This window comes from Nyctereutes procyonoides, unplaced genomic scaffold (genome assembly GCF_905146905.1).
Source record: "Nyctereutes procyonoides isolate TBG_1078 unplaced genomic scaffold, NYPRO_anot_genome, whole genome shotgun sequence".
NCBI classification, from domain to species: domain Eukaryota; kingdom Metazoa; phylum Chordata; class Mammalia; order Carnivora; family Canidae; genus Nyctereutes; species Nyctereutes procyonoides.
In genome coordinates, this window is record NW_026575132.1 from 8398332 (window position 1) to 8422659 (window position 24328).

Genomic DNA, 24328 nt, shown 5'->3' on the forward strand with positions numbered 1-24328 from the left:
TAACCACATGCCAAAGTTTAATTCTAGTGACTACCTTTCCACCACCACCCCTCAAACATTGATCTTCTGCCAAGCTGCTACCTCTTCCCTCTCTCTCCTCCACATTTTAGGACTCACAAAATCCTACCTCTCCAACCCATCAGGGAAAAATTTAAATATTTTCTTCCATTCCATATAGAGCAATTTAGCTCCATATCCCCATTCAATGGAGTATGTATTTCATTCATTTTATGCTATAAATCTGCATAGAGTAATGGCAAAAGTTTCAATATTTGAATTTCCTTATGCTGAAAATTCCATAAGTTTAACACTGAGAGAAAAGCAGGAAATGAAGATGTCCTAAGACACATTTTATTGGCTTTTTTGCAACCTCAAATTTTAACATTAAAAGAGTGATACAAAATATCTGGTGGATGGTCCCATAATTCTACAGCCCCAGAAGTTGTTAGTGGCTTTCTTCTATTGTTTTTATACATAAATTGCATTTGACAGTAAGGACTAACTCACCATCTCCAAGCTTTCTCACCTTAGCACATTAGTGTACATCCTTTAGCAATTCTGTCTTTATTAATCTCATAGCCATTGTTCCATTCTTGTCCTTCTGAGCCACCAAATATTATCATCATGTACATGAAAGTTAAAATATTCCCTAAGAGGACATGTAGTCCAGTGTTCTGCTTCCACATAGGAAAGCTGTTAAGTGTAACACAGTATCAACATTTACATATACAGTAATTAAGATTCAGACATACAATTGGCTTATAGTAAGTTGCCAAGAAAGACAAGAATTCTCTCTCCTGATTCCTTGTACCATGCTTTGACCTAGACTCAGTAGATTCCAGCAAGCAATGCCAATAGATGCAAGCTACATCTTGATGTCACCACCTCTCTCCCAGGTTTTCGCAATCCTTCATTATTTGTGGATGTGTTTCCCCTCCACTGTATTTTCTGAAAATAACAGGCTCTTTTGTTTCTGCACCCTTGGGCTATGCTAAGGCTAGCATCATGGGCTCTAAAATAAATTTCAAGCCATTTTCCTGATGTCCTTTTCAAGAGCTATAAGCCAGTAAGAAAAGATAGTTGATGCCTCATCCAGAGTAAGTTTTAGTGGCTATTTACAAAAAAAATCCATATGCTGATCAATATATTGCTTCATATTTAAGGTTCTTACAACAGTCCAGCAAATGCATTTTTTTTTTCATTTTGGATCTTTACACTGATTTTGGGTTTGTGTGTCATATTCTTGTAGTTAACTAATTTTATCCTTCTTATAATTTTAAGTAAAAAAAAAAAAAAATTTAAATAAACAACAACAAAAACCCCAGAGGTTCTGTGTTGTACTAGGTACTAAGCAGTAGCTTACATGGTAAGAAAGCCAATTGCATGAGTAGATGCCCTTTCTACGGAGACAGGATGATGGTTAAGCTAAATGACTTTTTTTTTTCTTTTGAGAGAGAGAGAGAGGCAGAGACACAGGCAGAGGGGGAAGCAGGCTCCATGCAGGGAGCCCGATGCGGGACTCGATCCCCGGTCTCCAGGATCAGGCCCTGGGCTGAAGGCGGCGCTAAACCGCTGAGCCCCCTGGGCTGCTCGCCAAATGACTTTCTAATGAAGCTGCCTAAATTCAAATGCCAGCTGCTACTTACTAACTACACTATTCAGGGAACTCAATTATCTCATCTTTTAAATTTGGAATAATAGTACCTACCTTACATAATTGTTATAAGAATTAAATGAGTTCATATATCAGAAGAATTTACTAAAGTGCCTTGGATATAGTAAGTCATTGGTAAATGCTTATCACCATTAATTTTTATTAACTGGGTTGAAACAACCACAAAGGCTCAGTACTAGCTTTAAAAGTCTGAAAGTATTTACATTATAAAACACAAAGTTCTGCCTATTTTCTAGGGAAAAAAAGATATTCCCCAGCTACTTTTTTTCAACCTTAATTCATTTCACAAATATAATATTGAGCACCTAATCGTTCATGCACTAGAAGATGTACCAGAGATATGGTGCTAAAGAAGAGAAAAGCTCTTTCTAAAGGAAAAGAAATTATAAACACATAAAAAAATAAAATGAATAAAATATATTATAAAATGGGATGATTTAATAGGTGAGTGTAGGAACAGGGTCATGGTGGGGGGAGTGACATTCTAGAAGAAAGATGAAAGCTGAGATCTGAGTAAGAAGATTGTTCTGCAAAGTCTAGGTGAGCACATTCCAGCAAAGGGAAGAGATGATGTTGAGGAGCAGAAAGAAGGCCGGTATGGCTGGAGTGGATCAAATCAAAGAATGGGAGATAGTGTCAGAGAAACAGTCAAGAAGAGGATTATGTAGAGCCTTACAGATCCTGTTGGAGTTTAGATTTCATCCTAAGTAAGATGAGAAGCCTTTGGAAGATCAGAGGAAAGATGTGATCTGATTCATAATTCTCAACAGTCACCCTGGCAGCCAGGCAGAGAATGAACAATAGAGGAGAAAGACAAGGGCAGGGCTGCTAAGAGGTTACTGCAGTCAGATGAGAGGCAATGGTGACAGTGGGGATGGGCAGATTCTGGAAAAACTTCTATTTTAGTCTTCTGAAATGGTACCACTGGTGAAGCTAACCTTAACTGACCAAAGGGACAAATTCACCCTCCCTTTATTATTTGAGTTGTGTGCCCCATTTGCATATACATATAGCTAAAATTCAAAGAATGTCTGCAATCTCTCTTTCCCTAGCTTTCTGCTGAAAATTTCAGAAAGCATGTACTCAAAAGAAACTAAGAACCATACCTGCTTCACTTACATTATACATGATATATATATATATATACAGCATATATATATATCATATATATATATACATGATATATATATATATATATATATATATATATATATATATATATATACAGCACAACTTAAAGCAACATGAAATAAATGAATTTTACTGTGCTGATGATGGTAGCAGCCAAAAGACGTGCCACAAAGAGAAGCTAACAAAGTCCAGGACAGCTTATATACAATGTTTTATACCATGTCTTAAACATTAAATAGCTCTCATTCCAAATGAGTCATTTTTCTTCTATTTCAGGTCTTCACAAAGAGTACAATCACTTCTGCTGTTGTTTGGAAAACAGGAATTTGTTCTGCTGCATTTGATACAGTAGGGACAACTTGAGGACAATGCATATTTAATGTTTCCTTATGCACCATTTCACGTGAGCAACACTAGATAATGAAGAAAACTGCACCCAACTGATCCAGTTGCACAGGAATACACAAAACACACACCCTCCTCAAACATCTGCCAGCTACCTTAGTTCACTGGCCTGGATTATGAGCCACACCCATCCACATCTGGTATTAGAACCTCCCACCTAATTTCAGATAATCTTCCTTGAACCATTTCACAATAACTCACAAGATGCTACCCTTTTAACACCCACAAACTTCAAGTTTGTTTCAAGGTAAAGCACCATAGTTATTATAGTATTTACATATTTTCTAACCATTCAATGTATATAAAACAGTGCTACCATTTTTACTAAGTTTCTACTTTTTTTTCTCATATATCACTTACAAAAGTTTTGAGTCTTGTGCTCCTAACTGCTTTATTCCATAAACCCCAGATCATATATAGCAGAATGGGGATATACCGAAAATGTAAATTCAGTCTTTGGGGGTTAAGTTTCTAAAACTAAATGAGTGTCATCAAAGTGATTAGATAAGTTTACTTATAGTTTCTCTGAATCATAAAATGTGATTTAACAAATGCTTAGAATGAAAGGGCTGTTGCAAGCTTAAGAAAATCACATTCTGATTGGATATTACGTATCAGGCACTATTCTATTCGCAAGTATGGTCATATCTGAGTGTTTAATTTTTGCACTATAATTATCATTTTTAACATCTCACAAAAGAGAAAAGAAGTAACTAAAGAGAAGTTCTTTTAGTTTTAAAAGAAGCGGTCAGTTTTCTGAAATGTGTACATGGGGTGTGTGTGTGTGTGTGTGTTGGGGTTAATTTTAAGTGCCACCTAAATCTATCCTGAAAGAGAAGTGTTAATGTAAATGTTGAATGCTTATAGTGAAAGGAAAAGAAAAGAGAAAGGGAGGCAGGTGGGGGGTTGGTGAAAATTTTACTTTTTCACTCTCTAAAAGCTAGAAAAATCACTGCTTGGGAAAAAAAATTAATAGTGGAATAGAAAAGTCTTAGCATTCATTCAAATACTATAAAGTCTTTATAAGCCAGACATACAACTATGGCATATTTTATGAAAATGAAAGTAAAAGAGAATAAAATATTAGTATCAAGAGTCTTGAACACTAGTCCATTCTGAAGCCCTTTGAGATTTAGCAGGTATCTCTTCAAGAAGTACTAACTAGCTGAGTGTGTGGGTGTGTACCAGAGACTCCTGTCCACTAGGGGCTAGACTTTCACCAATAAACTGTTTTTTACTATAGTCCTCTTAAATAAAGTCCTATTTAACAAGCATACAGATAAAAAGATTTTTTTTAATAATTTTTTTTTTTTATATTTATGATAGTCACATAGAGAGAGAGAGAGGCAGAGACACAGGCAGAGGGAGAAGCAGGCTCCATGCACCGGGAGCCCGACGTGGGATTCGATCCCGGGTCTCCAGGATCGTGCCCTGGGCCAAAGGTAGGCGCCAAACCGCTGCACCACCCAGGGATCCCAAAAAGATTTTTTTATTAATACTGAAATGTATTTCTGATCATAAGGGATTATTTTTAAATAAGTATCTTAGAATCAGTTTAATAGTTCCAAACAAAATGACTCAAAGATGTATATTCTCAAATAAAATGCTACTTCGGCAAGTTTACAGCGATAGTAAGTTTCATTATTGAAACATTTGCTGTTTTCCCTCTTTTTCATCTCCTGGTTTTATGAGAGCTAAAGATTTATCATGCATTAATCATGCTTAATTAATATCAAGCAATCAAGTCTTCCTATTAAATAAAAGGAGGCAGAACAAGATTATAGGCTTTTTTAAAAATGTTTGGAATTCCCCCATTTATCAAGCATTTGTTCAGTTATTTCTGAATAATGGGTTTGGGGAATAACTTATGTTTTTGTTTGCTTATTTGTCTATTTATTTGGCCTTCTATAATAAGAAGGTAAACTTTTATAATCATAAAGAAGTGGTAATGTTTAAATTGGAGATTCATTTATTGAACTCCCAAGGATCTGCTCTAGCCACACAAAGATGAGGAAGACAAGAATTCTCTCAAGCTGGTCAGACTCATTAGAGATACTGGTAAATAAACCAGGCCCTCCCAAGATAATGAATAACCTTCCTTCTGCTATAAAAAAAAGGGGGGGGTATAAAAGGCACATTACAGTATAACGCAAGGTATGTACCAGTTAAAATCCACGGGTTTGGACTCAGAGGGAGCATGGTCTAAATATTGGCTCTGCTGTGTGATTCTCATTATATTTTTAGCTACCCTGTTTCTCCCTTTTTCTCTTTACTAGTTCCAGGCACATATTAAGTGTTCAAAAAAATACTATGTTTTTACAATAGAGTACTAGGAAAAGATACGTAGGGCATTAAGAATGGACACTCTTACTGATTGACAATGAACAGACAAAGGAAGATAGCTCCTCAATGTATCAAGAGTCATATACTTTGTCTGCTACACTAGAATTTTAGGGTTACATGGAGGTAGACAGTTGATTAGATGGACAGACAGATGGATGGATGGACAGAAAGATCTTCAAGAAGCATTACTGCTTAATAGCCTAGAGTCTATTTCGAAGCTCTAAAATCAGTAAGGTCACAGAACTCTCTCAGGAGGAATGAGTTGGCCAAGTTCTGCCCAAGGAAGTTCTCACAAGAAGGCATTATGAAATGTCCTATTCCTCAGAACCTAACTGTAAAATGTTCCCACCGGAGTCCAATGGGAGGTTTATGAGAGTAAAGGATAGAACTAGGTCTTGTATATTTTTAAAGGGTCATTCAAAAAGGCAAAACCTAAATTTTTTACAGATGGCAGAGTAAGGACTGATGCAGTTGGCCAAAACTGACCTTTTATGTTTTCCAAAAGCAAATGTTTACTGAAAGAGGACTTTACTATACTACCAATGGGAAAAAAAAAAAAGTCCTGGATGCTTACATTGGACAACTCAGTACACACTCACTGCCAAATACATTTATAAAAATCAATAATAATATTTTCCATGGTACCTGTTTTCAACCTTCCCGCAAAACTTTGCCCTGTATTTGCTTTTTCTCAAACACAAATATGTTTCTGAGGAAAAACAACATTTCATATGAGAATAGGCTTGTGAAAGCACATGCATTTTAGGAACCTTACTGCTAGCTCCACAGCTCTACTTCAACAATGACACAGGCCAGGGTGAAGATAGTTGATTTTGCAAGGTCTTCTAGATAATGAGTTTAGAACTGGTTTTAAGTTCTTTCAGAATGAAACTCCTTTTAAACTTCTTTTAAAACACACACCCCATCTCAAAGATAAAAAGAGGTTTCAGAAATTTTTATGTTCTTTTGGATATTAAATAACCCTTAAAAAACAAAATTTTGATGAATTCAGTGGAAAAAGTTAGAAATATTAAAATTCATGAAACATGAATGGGAAAAACTAAAAGTGGATGGTCACAACACATATTGGGTTTGATGAGTTCAAAAAGTTTGGGGGGTGAGTAGGATGCTCCCATCAGCAGCACATATCCTAAAACTGGAACCATAGGAAGATTAGCATGGTCTCTGAACAAGGATGACATGCAAATTGGAGCAGCACTGCATATTTTAAAGTTTTTTAAGACACATGTAATAAAAATGGATTTAAGAATGCCACTGGCATCCTACTTGAGAAGAGTCTTGTTTTGTTTTTGTTTTTCTAGAAATGAAAGTAATATCCATTCTATAATGCAATTAGGGAAGTGTCTAGAAACAGATGTAATAAAGATGGTAATGTAGTGCTATGTGGGAAAAAAAAAGTTTAGAGGGGTAGTTTGAACTGTGAACTCAAATTAGGAGTAGGATTAATCATCCCCACAATAGCCATAGTTTGGAACTTTCTATCTTCTTCCTTATTAAGTGGGTTTTAAGTACTCTTTTAACATATAGATTTTTAAAAACATTTTGTTCCATACTTAATCCCCAGAAAAATTAGAAATACCCTACTTTTCTTTCTCAGGGTAAACACAGCTGATTTTCCAACAACACTTAAAAATACCTTGTATGTACAGAATGATTTGGGTACCTAATCTAAGTTCCCCAAATGTCCACTTTCTGCTAGGAATTGCAGAAGTCTATATCATTTTAAAATAATAAAAATAAATGGGTAGTTTGAAGTGTAAAATAGACCCCTACTTTTGAGAAAGGTTTGGCAGATTCTTAAAAGGTAAATATACCTCTATCCTTTGTCCTAGCAATTCCACCCCTAGATATTTACCAAAAAAAGAAAAAGAAAAACAAGAACATACATCCACAAAAACATTTGCACAAGAATGCTCACAGAAGCTTTATTCATTAGTGGCAAAAACCAGAAACTCAAATTCCATCAAGATGAAAACGGACAAATTTTAGCACATTCATACAGCAGAACACCACGCACCAATAAAAAAAATATTGGTAGGCACAACAACATGAATAAGTCTAACAGACAATATGCGAGCAAAAGAGGCTGAATACAAGAGTAAACAATTCATTTATATGAAAGGTAATATTAGGCAAAACTAAATCAACAGTTTAAAAATCAGAAAAGTGGTTGCCTCTGAATGAGAGGAACAACTGGGAAAAGGACGTGAAGGTACTGGCTGGAATGATGGCAAAATAGGTTATATGGCTGGCTATATCCATTTGTCAAAAGTCATCAAATCATACCATAAAAATGTGTACATTTCACTATATGAAATTTCTATCTCAAAAAAGAACAAATACATTTTTGAAGATTTTTATGTATATTGTGTAAATAAAAGAAGTGTGGCTTCGTTTATGTGTCTTCCTATACCGCTGTTGATGAACCTAAGTGGTTCCAACCACTCAATGAACATATTTAATTCTGCAACTGTGCATCATTTTTCTAACTGGTCTATTTTCCAGAAGGCAAGAGCTTGTCTTTTTTTTTTATTTAAATTGTTTGTAATACAGCACATAAATTGCCATTAAACATGGCAATGCAATGAGAACCTCTAGAAGGAACAGGTGGGATCACTTCCCTTTTTTTTTTCTTATGACTTTGAGAATAAATCTCCCCCAAATGACACCTTTCTCCTTCAAACACTTCAGTTGTATATTTTATAACTTTTACATATGTCATTTTTACATGACAGTCACAGCTCCCACCTGGAGTTTTGCAACACTGTCCGCATGTTACCTTTTTTTTTTTTAGAATATGCATGTTTTATTCTGAATAATTTTGCATAATAAAAATGAAAGTACAAAATAATTAACACAAAATATTTTAACAAGCTGAAATAAATCATGAAAGAAAAAAAGCAGAAATGTAATCCATGGCAGAGTCTCCAAAAGTCTTAACAGCCTTTCAGTTTCACTAATGGGAAGACTTAAAGGTCAAAATCTAAGAGTCTAAATCAAGAGTCTAAAATAATCTACTATATACTACCTGGGCAATTAATATTGATGTTGAAAGTAGCCAGATTCAACAAGTTAAAAAAATAGTTTAATAGTTACAGGGATTATAACTAACACGCTAAGAAAAGCATCAAGAATCTTGAGATCCTTATTAGATGTTTCAAAAAAGATTGCACTCATTCACTGCCTTGCATATTTATTCACATATTCACTCATTTGTTCATTTTAAAAATAAGTATTTATTGGGCATCCATTATGTATTAGAATGTGCTAAGCACCTGGAATATGTAAAAACAGAAAGAGAAAAATCTCAACTTTTTAATGAGATAGAATGTTTGATAGCGTTATAATAAAGGGGTATAGTAAGGCAGGGAAAGGGGGTTAGAAATCAAGGGAAGAAGGCTGAAATTTTTAGTAAGGTGGCCAGGGAAAGCCTTACTAAAAAGGTGGTCTTGAGTAAGGATGCAAAAGAAAGAAGAGAATCAGATATGGTAATATATGTAGGAAAGAGCATCCTACACAGCCAGAACAGCGATGCCAAGGCCCTGAAGGGGACAGCACCCGGCAAAATTAAGAAGTTAAAAGGCTGTTGCAAAAATAGCAACAGGAAAAGGGGAGAAAGTCAGATCGTAGCAGCACGGTAAGCTAGGCCACACCTTTCAGCTTTCAGACTATTGTCAAGATTGGCTTTTACCATGTGTGATGGGGCCACTGTAGGTCAAAAGCAGAGGGGTCACATGATCCAACTTCCATTGTAACGAGATGATTCTAGCTGGTCTTTGGAGAACAGAATGGGAAGGTCAAGTGTGAAAATAGGAAAACCATGTAGGACGCTACTGCAATAATCCAGATGAGAACGAGAGTTTACAGTAACTGGGAACAGGGTGGAGGCAGGGCAAAGTAGTCAGAAATGGTCACCTTTTACATATATTTGGAAGGTAGAGCTAATAAGATTTACTGGCAGATCACATATGAGACGTGAAACAAGCAGTCAAAGACACCTGTAGGGTTTTTAGAATAAGCAACTGAAAGAACACTGATTTCCCAATTTAGGTAAAGTCCTTGTCATATTAATGGAATTGTACTCACCTGCAAAGAGGGAAATGCAGTAGGGGAAAACCTGCTGTGAAAACAAAACAAAACTTCTATCCCTATATAATAGATAACCTCTGAAATTTTTTCACAGAAGCAGTATTCCTCTAACTTGAGTCTTTGATGAACCTAATTAAATGCAAACTCCACTTTTTCTTACTAATCTTTGCTGATAGGTGATTTTGACAGTACAGGAGAATGATATCACGTATATAGAAGGATAAGTATTTTAAAAACATACCATTTACTGGGAGGTGAGGATTTTAAAAGGTCCACTTTAGAGGTAGGTCTAAGCATAGGTGATGATCTGAAATATAAAACACAATAATTTTCATCAATGGGGAATTTTCACCACTTTTCTTTTGTTAAATATATCATTAATTTATAGTGTTTATTAATCATTGAAGGTGATGTGGGGGTCAAGCACAAGCTCTGAGACAGAAAGAACTAGGTTGAAATCTAAAGTCACTGCTTCAGGTTACAGGAATTGGGCACATTATTTTACTTCTCTAAATCTGTTTCTTCTATTCAAGACTAGACGAACAGGGGTGCCTGGATGGCTCAGTTGGTTGAGCATCTGCATTCATCTCAGGTCAGGATCCCGGGATCCTGGGGTCCCGGGATCCTGGAATCGAGGCCAGCCATCAGGCTCCCTGCTCAGCAGGAAGCCTGCTTCCCCCTCTGCCTCTCCCTCTGCCTGCTGCTCCCCTTTCTTGTGCTATCTCACACTCTCTCAAATAAATAAAAAATATAAAATTCTTTTAAAAAAAGAGACTAAATATACAAATACTTGTATCTGGCACCATTTAGGTATCTAAAAATAGTAATGATTATTATTATCCGCTGAATCAAATTTTCTAATTTAATTTTGTAATATTGAATTATTTAAATCTGGGACATAATTTTTTAAAATTTTTATTTATTTATTTGTTAGAGAGAGAGCGAGCAAGCACGAGGGAAGGAGGGAAGTAGAGGGAGAGGGAGAAGCAGACTCTCTGTTAAGCAGGGAGCTTGATCCCAGGACCCTGAGATCATGACCTGAGCTGAAGGCAGTTGACTGCCTGAGCCACTCAGGCACCCGTGAGACATAATTTTAAGAGGAAAAACAATAAATATTTATTGTCGGGAAAAAGTTATTTTGATTATTTATTTATATGAGTCATATTCAGAAAATGTGAATTTAGTTTCAGAATATTTTTTCCCAGCACACAACTTTTGCTCACTACCAGTGGCAAAAATTAACCCGTATCAGTAGGTTCAGTAAGTATCACCTCAGTCATCTCTACTCTCGCCTTCTCTACCATAAAGGCTTCTGTTGCAACTAAAAGTAAAATGTGACACATTTCTAACCAATAAAATGTGGGGAAGTCTCCTGAATAAGGCTTCCAGATGGTTTTTGTTTTCTTAATAAAAAGAGACATTCTTAGCTGATATATTTCTCTTTTTCCTTACACCACTCTTTTCCTTTTATCCTTTCTGAAATGTGAATACAATACCATGAGGTCTAACAGCCATCTTGGTTTTATTAGGCAAAAACTATGTGAACAAAATGCAACAGCTAAGGATGAACAAAACAGAGATGGATATAATATGTATCCCTGAAAAGATCACTGAGACACTAAAAATTGTGAACTGTCAACCTCCAAACATCATCTCAGTTTGTGAGAAAAATTAAAACATATGTAAGCCACAGTAGCCATAGGCTGCTTCTACTCACAGCCAAATACAGTCCTGATAGGCCACTTTTCTTTATACAAGGTAAGATCTATGCACTTTGTTCCTTACATTTCATCTTGTCATTTTTTTTCTAATAAGGTATATTATTTTTACTACCCTATTTTCCTTGTTTAAATCAGGTAAGCTACACCGGAAAAATGTTTTTTTCTGATACTACACCCATATTTTTCACAGATTTTAATAAACTCTGAAATATATGCATCCAACTACTACTTCTAAAAGGAACAGGATTTTTTTAACCAAATTAATATCATAATATAGGCACTTTTAAAATTTTCATGCTTTTTAAAAAGCTATTGTATCATCTTTAGAGAATTGATAAATATTCCCCAGTGACTGAAAACAGTTTTTCTCCATTTAATGGAGGGTAGGGGGCTAGTCTGTTTATCCTAGAAGAAAAAATTTGTAAAGCACATTTTCAGCCTAGGTTATTTCTTCTTCTAAAGGTGTAAGTATGATGTTAATGGTAGCACTGAGGCACACTGGAATGGCTTCCTAAGCAAATCAAGCCTATGTCCCAAACAGCCATACTTATTGCTGGTTCTTTCTTTTCATCTGTTTCCTTCTTCCCTTTCAATCTTTCCTTTTCACCCGAAACAGGACAATTGCAAAACAAAATAAGAAAGAAGATGAGAAATGACCTTCATTTGCCAACATCAAGTAAGGTCAGCAACCTCTAAGTCTCATTTAGAATAATTTATTTAAAGATAGACTACATAGGAAATACATTTTATAGTGATAATACTAATGATGCAAGAATAATATAGGCTAAGTGAAAAGTCACTTTTTTCAAAAGAGAATACATCAGGTAAAAATCTCTTAGATACTAAATTAGACACCCCTATTTTATAGATGGCCGCAATGATGGAAATTGTTTATACAACAAGGAACTTCTAGAAAAGAATATTTCTAACAGAAATCCACAGGTAGCTATAATGCTCATCATATTTATTTGTTGATTTGCTATAAACAGGCCAACCATTTAACTATTAAGATCATTAAAGTTCATTAGAAGAACTCAAAAGTCATATATCATGCACTGGGATATGATTACATACCACAGCAAATGTGTTGCTTTCTGACAAAGAAAACAATACTATTTGGTAGGTTTCTACATAGTCAAAATGAACAGGAATGTCTGTGTGTGTGTTTATGTTGATAGAAAAAGAGATAAAATAAAAACCTGATATCCTTATATAAATAAAATGCTTAAAGACTCATCTAAAAATTGAGAAAGAGGGGACACTTCAAAACTCATTTTATTGGACTAGCATTACCCTGACACCAAAGCCAAACAAAGATATCCCAAGAAAGAGAAATCTTTCAGGCAAATATCTCCGAAGAGCATATCAAAAATCCACAACAAAATACTAGCACTAAAAGGATCATAGACCATGACTCAGTGGGATTTATCCTAGGGATGCAAGGATAGTTCAACTTACAAGTCAAGATCAAGAACAAGGCAAAGATACCCACTCTCACCACTTCTAAGAGTACTGGATGCCTGAGCCAATTAGTCAAGAATAAGAAATAACAGACATACTAATGATAAAGGGAAAAGTAAAATTTTCCCTGTTTTCAGATGATATGATCTCATACATAGAAAAACTCTACAGGCTCCATTAAAAACTGTTTGAACTAATCAACAAATTCAGTAAAATTGCAGGATTAAAAAAAAATCAACACAAAATAATCAGTTGCCTGTCTACATACCAAGACAAATTTTCAGAAAAGGAAGTTAGAAAACCAATCCCATTTATAAGAGCACCAAAAGTGAAAAATACCTAGACATAAACTTAAGTAAAAGATGTGTACACGAAAACTATACAAACACTGATGAAAAACATCAAGGCAGAGACAGATAACTGAAAAGACATCTCATTTTCATAGATTATAAAACATAATATTGTTAAAATATCCTTATACCCTAAGTGATATACATATCCAATTCAATCCCTATCAAAATCCCAAAGGCATTTTTTACAGAAATATAGAAACAATTCTAAAATTCATATGGAACCACAAAAGAACACAAATGTTAAATCAATCATCACAAAGAAGAGCAAAGCTAGAAGTACCACATTTCCTGATTTCAAAACATATTACAAAACTAGAGTAATCCAAACAGTATGGTATTGTTAAAGACATGCAGTCCAATAAAACAGAATTAAGAAACCAGAAATAAATCCACACACATATGATCATCTGATCTCCAACAAGAGTACCAAGTAACACAATGGTAAAGAATATCCTCTTCAACAAATGGTGGTGGGAAAACTGAAAACATACCATATGAAAAAGAATGAAATTGGACCCTAATCTCTTACACCATCCACAAAACTCAACTCAAAATGGGTTAAAAACTTCAGCATAAGATCTGAAACTATAAAACTCCTAGAAAACAACATACAATTATAGTTTCATGACATTAAACTTGGCAATGATTTCTTGGATGATACCAAAAGCACAGGCAACAAAAACAAAATAAACAAGTGTAACTACACCAAACTAAAAAGCTTCTGTATGGCAAAGAAAATAACAGAATGAAAAGACTGTGGAATGGAGGAAAATATTTACAAACCATATCTGATAGAGTCTCCAGAATATATAAGAAACTCATACAACTCAATAGAAAAAAATAATAATCTTATTAATAATCTTATTTAAAAATAAAAATTGGGTGCCTGGGTGGCTCAGTCAGTCAAGAATCTGCCTTCAGCTCAGGTCGTGATCTCAGGGTCCTGGGATTGAGTCCTACACTGAGCTCCCTGTTCAGCAGGGAGTCTGCTTCTCCCTCACCCTCTGCCCCTGAGCTCATGCTCTCTCTCAAATGAATAAATAAAATATTTTTTAAAAATTTTAAAACTATATTAATATTTTATAAAAATTCATTCACTATTCCACATTTCCAAAGAATATTTATCAAATCACCATGTAATTTAAAATTCGATAATGAGCATCTCATTTAAAAAGTTTTTATTGTGGAAAGAACATTTAAAAGGAGATGTACTTTTGTAACAGTTATTTAGGTACACACTATATTATTATTGATCATAGATAGTCAATGTTGTAAACAGATTTCTAGGGCTTATTTATCTTGTTTGACTGAACCTCTTTAACTTTGTTGATTAGAACTCCATATTTTTCCTTCCCTCTAGCTCCTAGCAACCACCATTTCATTCTTTGAGTCTATGAATTTAACTATTTTAGATACTCATATAAGTGGCATCATGCAGTATTTGTCTTTCTGAATTGTTTTATTTCACTTAGCATAATGTCAAGTTTCATCCACATTATGACATATTGTGGAATTTCAATTTTTTTTAAGTCCGAATGTATTCCATTGCATGTATATACCAGTTTCTTTATCTATTCACTTGTCAATGAGTATTTAGGCTATTTCAACATCTTGACTATTGTGAATAGTGCTGCAATGAACAGAGGATTGCCAATATTTCTTCAAAATCCTGACTGCAGTTCTTTCAGAGGAGTATCCAAAAGTGGGATTCCTAGATCTTATGGCAATACTATTTTTAAAATTTTGAGGAAACTTCACACTGTTTTCCATAGGGACTGCACTGTTCTGCATTTCCACCAATAGTCTGAAGTGGTCCCGATCTTTCCACATACTGCCAATACTTGATGCCTTTTGCTTTTTTGAGAACAGCCATCATGCTGAGGTGATGTCTCATTGTGGCTCTGATATTAATTTCTCAGATGGTTGGTGATGTTAAACAGTTTTTCACATACCTGTTGGCCATTTGTGTGCCTTCTTTGGAGAAACGTCTATTCAAGTATTTAGTCTATTTTTTTAAAAGATGTTATTTGATTATTTGAGAGGGAGCAGAACAAGAGAGAGCACAGCAGTAGGGAGGAGCAGAGGGGGAAGCAGACTCTGAGGCTGAGCAGAGACTCCAACACAGGCAGGGAGCCTGATTCCAGGGTCCTGAGATAACCAACTGAGCTGAAGACAGATGTTTAACCAACTGACCACTCAGGTGTCCCTAAAATATTGTTAATTAATACTTAGAGGCTGAGGTAAGAAATGTATCACTAACTGCTAAGAAGACAGGAGGAATTCTTCCCACTATGAATTTCTGTTAGAATTTAAGACAAAGTGGGATTCCTGGGTGGCGCAGCGGTTTAGCGCTTGCCTTTGGCCCAGGGCGCGATCCTGGAGACCCTGGATCGAATCCCACGTCGGGCCCACGGTGCATGGAGCCTGCTTCTCCCTCTGCCTATGTCTCTGCCTCTCTCTCTCTCTCTCTCTTTCTCTCTGTGTGTGTGTGACTATCATAAATAAATAAATTAATTAAAAAAGAATTTAAGACAAAGTGGAAAGAACACAATCCTAATAGATGAAAGTTTCAAAAAACAGAAAGTTTCCTATATGGAGCCCTGTAGGCAATGCTATCTATCATCAGACCGAAAGTAAAAAAAAAAAAAAAAAAAAGTCATGGCAAGTTTACAAAAACCAAATGCACTGCCTATCAATATATCAGTTAGAAAGTACATTCTTATGTTAGTAACAGAAATCCAGGCTTATATATAAAAGAAGTCCAGAGTTGAAAGCCCAAACTTAACGTGCCTACACAGTCATCATGAATCCAGGATCCTTCAGTCTTTCTGCTCTACCATCTTTGAGGTTGCTTAAGGATCCAAGATGACTGCTGGAGCTCTGGTCAAAGAAACAGAAGAGAGGTAGATAGCTAGGACAGAAGAGTTTTTTCCAGATATCCAACCCAACAACCTCCAATAACATTTTATTTTTCATCCCTACCATGGAAGGCAGAGGGATGTAGTTTTTCAAATGTCCAAGATTAGTAAAGAAAAGAATGGATATTGGACAATCCTCCTTATAAAACCAGTGTCAGAGGCAAAGATTAATTACACCCTTTTGCCTAATAGAATAATACAACTATAACAACTGTAGTTGTTTTTGGTCTTCTGTGATAATAGCAAAGCAAACAAGCAGTTACCACATCAGGCAATGTTCTAATGCCTTACTTGCATTAATTAATTACTTGTCTTAATGTATGTACTCTTTATAACAAGCCTATTAAATAGGTATATTGTATCCCCATTTATAGTCATGAAACTAAAGCACAGAGTTTACAAAACTTGCTCAACTTAATAGAGCTGTATGTATCGGAACCAGGATTTAAAATCAAATAGTCTGCTTAAGTCTATATAAAACAAAGAGCTATAAGAGAAATAGTATTTTTAAATAAAAGGTGATTCAGAGGGACGCCTGGGTAGCTCAGCGGTTGAGCATCTGCCTTTGGCTCCGGGCGTGATCCCATTCTGAGATCGAGTCCTGGGAGGACCCCGCTTCTCCCTCTGCCTATATCTCTGCCTCTCTGTGTCTCTTATGAATAAATAAATAAGATCTTTAAAAAAGAAAGTGAGTCAGAAAGGTAAAACTATCCTTAAAATTATAGTATTTCATTAATATTGGCCATAACTTTTATTCTAAATCTCCAAAATCACCATAATGGAGGAGTACTGCTTTTTTAAGAAAAAAATATTTCATAAAATAACAATATCACCAGGCCCAGAGGAAGAAGAGATATTTAATTGCTAAGCTTGACAAGTACATAAAACATGAGATTGAAAGGAGTCAGCATCTTCACCTTCATAAATGCCGACAACACCCAACCATCAATGCCTACAGAGCTACGTCAGTTAGTACACTTAAATGTAATTCTCTCCAAAGGCAAAAACACTGTTGATCAACAACCTTTCAGTAAATAGTCATCGACTTAAATGCTGGATGTCTAAACAATGCACATTAAATTCACTTCAACCAGGCACACATTCTAATTAACAATGTTTATTGGAAATGCCACGTTGTGGTTCAACAATCCTTAAAGGGCATTTCAATTAAACCAAAAGAGAATGACTGAAAAAAAACCAAAAGGTGTCTGGGGAAGAAGGGAGTCTTCTATGACCAAAATGACTAAATTTTGCTCAACTGCTAACTTTGTACCCCTCTCAACGTGATAATGTGATAAAGACAAAATCTTTATTCTAATGGAAAAGAAAAGAAAAAAGGATTCTGGTAACTTACTAAAAGGGCGGCTGACTAAGCATTGTACAAGAATACACTTTGTTTTATAAGGTCTTTTATGCAGAGCCATTACAATATAATCTGTGACAATTGAACATTATTGAACCTAAATTTGGGGTTTGGGTCTTTTACATCAACAGCAAAACAAGAGCAATAAAACAAGTCATAAAAAAAAAAAACTTTCCAAGAATTGATTCTATTGCAAGACCTATTCAATTACAGGACTGAGAATGTTTTTAGAAAAAACATTCTATTCTACCTCACTCCTAAATTATAGACCTTCTGAAAACAGAATTACCAACAACTGGGGAAATGAATAGAAAACATTTCAACACTGGTGAAGCATTCAAAACACGAGTTACAGGGTTCTGTTAGGTCAGATAAATGAAATTAGATGGAGAATAGGACTTGGATCAGAGGGTGGGAAATCAACCAGGACATGAGAAAGCTAATCTCCTGCGAAGACATGCAAACACCATTAGGAGACACAAAGAATTAAGAATAGGTAAATCTCAGAAAGTTAAGAGTTCAGGCTGAGTATGTCTAAGAAATGAAGTAAAAGTTTAGGTGCTTATCTAATACTCTACATAGCACTTAGGTTTGCAAAACTGAGCATGATCATTTGCCAAAAATACCAGCTTTCTTAAGAAATGGCTGGTTTTTCCACCTCCCAACCAGACAGATTTGAGCTTGTCTGATGGCTTCTGCGGACTCTCCTCCTCCTAAGAAACTAGAAATCAAAGATACTCATTTCAGTATTTTTCAACTGTAAGAGATACTTGCACAATACTTTGTTTTCTTAAATTGGAAGGTTTTGAAGGGAAGTCTTAATTTACTGTATTTTACCCATGCATATGAATAAAAAGGAAACAGTATTTATTTTGTCAGTTATTTTTAATGAATGTTAAAGAGCCATACTTTTTGGAAAAATACCCAGTTGGCAGCTAAAATCAATTCCATAAGATATTCCAAGTTGATTATGATATGTGGCTTCTATACTCTTTCCATTTTCTTTCTTTAAAAGGGAATATAATACAAACAAAGAACCAAAATTTTCTTCATTTTGTTCTAAACAAATTCTGTATTGATATGTATAACAAAGCTTCACTTATCTTAGAGACTTCTGTATAGTAATTTTTATATTTCTTAAGCGGACTGGCAGCGAAATAAAATGTTATGTAGGACACACAAGGAGGTGTTTTCAGTGGCAGAGGAACCAAGATGAGTCCATGAATGTAGGCATCAATAGTAAAATCATCCTGTTTTCTAATTTTCATGCACTATTCCATTTTCCTCACTGTTTTTTGAGGAAGCAATCTTATCTGTTATATATGTATGCCTTAAAAGCATCATGGGTACCTTCTGAGGTTCATCATCTTGCCCCTTGTAGCAGGGATGTGCAATAGAGGGTATCAGGAGCTGCTAACTGTCCCCCAATATCTCTTTCCCCTTATTCCACGAAAATTGAAGTCTTCACCATGCAAATGGCTTCTCAAAAGAAAAATTTTATTTTCAAGCCTCCTTTGTAGAGAAATGAAGCAGGTTATTAAGTTTTGGCTAATGGCAGATAAGCAGTCAACTCTCCCTGAGGTTCAGCTACTAAGCACACACACACACACACACACACACACCGTCCCCAAATTCTTCCACTAAGCCTAGGCTCTGGAATGTAGATCTCAGAGTCTGAGAATAATGGTCATTATCCAGAAATGAAGAGCAATGGACTGAAAGAAGGCTGGATCCCTGAGGACTTGAGAAGCAGATCTATCTAGTAAAACTTCCAGATTTTGCAATGAATATCAAAACACTCTCTACGCTATTTCTTGAACTTGCTATGCATTCTTCTGTCTCAGAGCTTTTATACCTGCACTTCCCTATGCCCGGATCTCCTTCTCCCAGTATATCCTAATGACTTGGTCCTTTCCTCACGTGTCCTTACTCAAACATTCCCTCTCAGGGCAGTTACCCAACCATTCCTATTTAAATCACAAACCCATGTCTGTTTTTCCTCTCCTCCTTCCCTGCTTTATTTCCTTTTTAGAACTTATTAATATGCCATATGTTTTCCTATTTATCCTGTTTACTGTCTCTGGTACTAAAATATATGACTCAGTGAAGACAAAAAAATTTATCTGTTTTGTCTTTTCATATACTCAACACCTAAATCAATGACTCACAAATTCCATTAAATATTTGCTGAAATGAAAGAAACCAAGAGTAGAGAGATATCAAAATGAAAGAGTGATCATGATGTTATCATATGAACCTTTCCAACTCACATTACTCGAATGCTTTTTGAACACATAATCTGTGCCAAGCATTAACATGTTAGCTTCACATGTAACATCTCATAGAATCCCAACAAGAGCCTGCCTCAGTAAATATTAGTATCCCATTTTTTACAGGTGAAGAACTTGGGGTATAAACATTCTAAGCAAGTTACTGAAGTTAAGAAAAATATTTTCAGAGAGGACACTGACCAGATTGGTTCCTCTCTGCTTCATCAAAAAGGATGAGGTAAGGAGAAGGGCATCTTCCAGATTGTCTAAATAAAAGATAAAAAAAAATAAGACATAAGTAATAAAACCTGGAAGGGGCCCTTATTCCTTCTTTCCTTCTGTACTCAAGCAAAACAGGGAACCTAACTAAAATTCCTAAAAGCAAAATATGCATAATGATCTTAAGAAAACAGCAGTCACTAATAAAATGCATAAGGGTATTACCCTAATCAGCACGTCTAGACTAGTCTTTTGAAAACTGTACTCATAATGGCAGCTGTGCCTTCCGTATCTGCACTAATTAGCAATCTGCTTTAAATAAGTATCTTCTAAGTGAAAATGAGTCAAAGAAAAATTTCTCAAATTACTTTATATCTTCAGCTACAATAGAATTAAATCATATATTTTTATCCAATATAAGTGGTATATTATAAACATTAGCACTTGCACTCTTTAGATGTGTCTATGGGTACATGTGAGTAGACATATACATAAAAGAAAAAAATGTTGATGGCTTAAGCCCTTTCCAAATAAATAAAGCAATATCTGAATACTCATATTATTTCTTTAAGATTTTATTTATTTATTCATGAGAGACACAGAGAGAAAGGCAATACAGGCAGAGGGAGAAACAGGCTCCCCACAAGGAGCCCGATATGTGACTCAGGATCATGCCCTGAGCCGAAGGCAGACACTCAACCACTGAGCCATCCAGGTGTCTCTACTCATACTATTATTAACATTTTTAAATCATTCTCCAGTTTATTTGGATATGAACAGAATGTGTAAAAAGAGAACAGATATTTCACTCAGATAGAAGTGGTCCCTAATGTTTGTGACATAATCAAGGGTAAGTCACTGTGTATCTCTAATCACTGATCAGTAGTTTCCCCACCAGTAATCAAAGAAAAATATTTACCTTGCAAGAATTTCTATGAGGAATAGAAAGAACATACGTGAAGTGCCTGCATGTGCCTGGCTCCAAGTGGTTGTTCAACAAACAGTAATCATAATTATCACAGTTTTGAAAAGGTAGCTCATGAAACACCCCTCCTCTTTCTTAGGTCAATTATACTTTCTTCCCCCTCTGAAGCCTCAATAAAATAACATGTATCAGATTCTCCTAATTCAGACAACAGGTCAACTCTTCATAATGATGTATTTGGTACAATATTCAAACCCAGCCCCCAAAAAGATAAACCATTTTTCTCTGGATCAAAGAATCTAACCAACAAATCCTAATTCCATCAAAAGTTCTATAGAAAACAAAGTTGATGGGAAGTATGTGGATTTTGAAACCTCTGAAAGAACCTGATCACAGATGATGTGAATGTCTCTTCCATAAACATATTTATTCCCTTTCATACTGAATAATGTTCCAGATGTTTTGGCGAACACTCCTTCAGTGCAGCTGGTGCCTACAGCAGAGTACCTGGGATGTTCTGACGCTTCAGTCATTCTAAAAGATGTGCTAAATAAAATTGCATGCAAGATGTTCACCTCGGCTATCAACAACTGATTGAAATGAAACGATTACTTGGTGAAACTAAGAAATAGCCACTTGAATATGTGTCCATGGTATATAAAAGAATAGTACTAGATCACAGAGAGAAACTTTCAAAGTTTCATTTCAAAAGTGTCATTTGTTTTGAAAATACCATCATAGCAAAGAAATAGACTCCAACTAACTCATTAGATTTGTAATTTGATCTTTGATGATGTATTCATACTAGACTTTGCCCCGATTTTTCAGTTAATGAGTTGAAGGTCAAATGCCCCAAGATTTAGTTCCAAAGAACTAATGGTTGGATTCAAGATGAAAATATTTCATACAATCCAAATAGGAAAGCTGTAATAATGAACACTACAGTGTCTGTGGAACATTCACGTGAAAGCAGCAGTTTCTAACTGCTAATTCCTCCACCCATATACTAAGTCCCTTCCTTTCCTGTCTAAATAACAATGATCCACTCCATCTCCTCTATGTTGTCAACTTTTTTGTATCCACTGGGCCTTCCTGTCAGTATTCCAACTGGCTCAAGTCTCTACCAGCTTATTAAAAACAAAAACTTTCCTCAAGCTTCTGACTCTCCAGCCCTCCTCGCTAGTTCTCTTTTCCCATCTAAAACCAAGGTTCTTAAAAGAAAGGTCTACACTCACTGTCCCCACTTCTTCAGAACTCTACAGAAATATTTCGTAACCAAGGTCACCAGAAAACTTTTTTGTTGTCACAAGCCAAAGGACTCCTTCCACTTTACCTCTTATTTTTCACTATTGTTTATTCACTGATACTCAGAAACCCACTCTTCACTTGAGTTTCCATGACAACACACCCTTCTGATTTCCACGCTACCTCCCTGGATCCTCCTTGTCAGTCTAATTTTCAAGTTTTTCATTCTCTGTCTGCTTCTCAGAGTTTGGTCCTCAGCCCTTTTCTCTACAACCCTTCTTGACAAATCCTTCATCATTGCCAAGGCAATCATTAGTAGTTCCCAGTCATCTTTAGCTACCTCCCAACACCTCTGTTCTCTGTGCAATTTCCTTGCTTCACTGTCCACTGAGTCGCTCAAGTTGGGAACATTCATTGCTTTGATTCCTTCCTCTCCTTTATTCCTCAATATTCAACAGATGGCCAGATTCTGTTGTTCCCATCTCCTAAATGCCACTTGAAACTATTAGCTTCTTTTTTGTCTCTTTGTCCAGAACACTACCCTCCCCTTCCTGGTTGACTGTAATAGACCAGTCTGTTTCTACTTGTGTTTCATCTCTATTCTTCATGCTACCATAAGGAAAATCTTTCTGAAACATACTATCCTGTTTAAAATGTCTCAGTGGCGTTCTCTTGCCCTCATAATACTAAATTACTTAGCATGTTATATTAGACCCTCAGTGATCTAACCCAGGTTTACCTCCCTAACCTCACTTCCCTCTTTGACACCACAGTCCAGCCAGACTGTGCCAAACAAATTCCGACTTTATCAGTATAACACAATCCCCTTCACCTTCCAGTGCAACACACGCCAGCCCTCCTGTTGGAACATCCCCCCTTCTACTTTCATGTCACCAGCATCTATTCTTTCTCTACTTAAGTGCCACCTGCTAACTCCTCTGACATTCTTCTTCACATGACCCATTTAAAGCTTCACAGACCCATTAAGTTTCCAGGAACAGGAGATACTCCAGGGTCAAGCACCTGCTTCAGGGCCCACTAATTCTGTTGATTCATATTTGTCTATGATTCCTGACTTCTAAGGGTTTTTTTTTCTGCCAAGTTGGCTATTATTGTAAAATATTGTCTTTTTATTCATTTCAGCATTTTATTTTTGTCATACCTGACAGGGTTTCTCTGCATGTCTAATTCACAATAATGCAGAAATGAACATTTTTGGTATGGGCATAGATTTCTGATCAACGATACTTCCTATAACACCTTTGCAAGATGACTGACCAGATATTAAGAGGAAAATCTGTGACTCCGGAAAAGAACTGTTAACCTACAAAAAGTCAATTTACCAACACATTTGTAGGATGACTCCTGGTATATAATGAAGCCTGATATAATTCTGAGCCACTACGACATTGTTTTAATCAAGTCAATTAACTACTACATGCTTTAAATTACAAATCAAAAATATTTCACATGATAGATTATTAATTAATTGCAGGGCACATTATCAAGACCTTAAAACATACCATTTATTTAGAATTTTAGCAATTAGAGTATTTGCCATAATGAGTACTAAATTTTTGTGGCTGATTAGAAGTTCTCTCACAACCACAATGAAAGAAAAAGGAGTCTCTGCGTTGCTAGGGCAGGTGAAGCAGAACACAGAAGGTAAACATCTTGGGGACTATTTTCAGAAGGTGATACATTCTTGCGGTGACACCAAGACTGTGGTAGTTTACAACAACTGACTCCTTGGCACAATGTTTCATATTTTCAATGCATTCTAATTTTTGCTTCAAGCATATTAAGGAGATACATGACAAATTTTTAATTGCATGATGAACTTTTCATGGTGGCTCAGTTCAATAATTTTTTCTAATTTTATTTTTGTTTTATTTCGTTTTAGTTGAAATTCACTTCTCTTAAAATAAATTTGTTCCAGAGAAAGAACTTGAAGAGTAAAGATTGGGATCACATATGCTACTTTCAAAAGGTAGTGTTTTTTAACTGCTCTCCACATAAATTTTGTTCAGTATATGCATTCTTTGATCAAGCCAATGTTAAACTCAAGTCTCCAAAGTTGTTTTTTTTTATAGCTTAATTCAAATGAAATTATCTTTAAAAAATCTCTTAGAAGTAGGGTGCCTGGGTGGCCTAGTCAGTTAAGCAACCAACTCTTGATTTCAAGTCAG

General features: G+C 35.6%; 1 long non-coding RNA gene and 1 other non-coding gene across 2 annotated transcripts in view; one reads left to right on the forward strand and one right to left on the reverse strand.

The window, feature by feature from the left end:
* Positions 1–6680: 6680 nt before the first annotated feature.
* On the forward strand, positions 6681–6784 carry LOC129523088 (U6 spliceosomal RNA). The gene has a single exon (XR_008667048.1). It is a non-coding gene; the product is annotated as a U6 spliceosomal RNA (small nuclear RNA).
* A 3138-nt stretch (positions 6785–9922) lies between these two features.
* The window catches only part of LOC129523033 (uncharacterized), a 62293-nt gene continuing 47887 nt past the window's right edge, over positions 9923–24328 (reverse strand). Inside the window, exon 3 of the long non-coding RNA XR_008667033.1 lies at positions 9923–9971. This is a non-coding gene — a long non-coding RNA (uncharacterized LOC129523033). The remainder of the gene's footprint in view (positions 9972–24328) is intronic.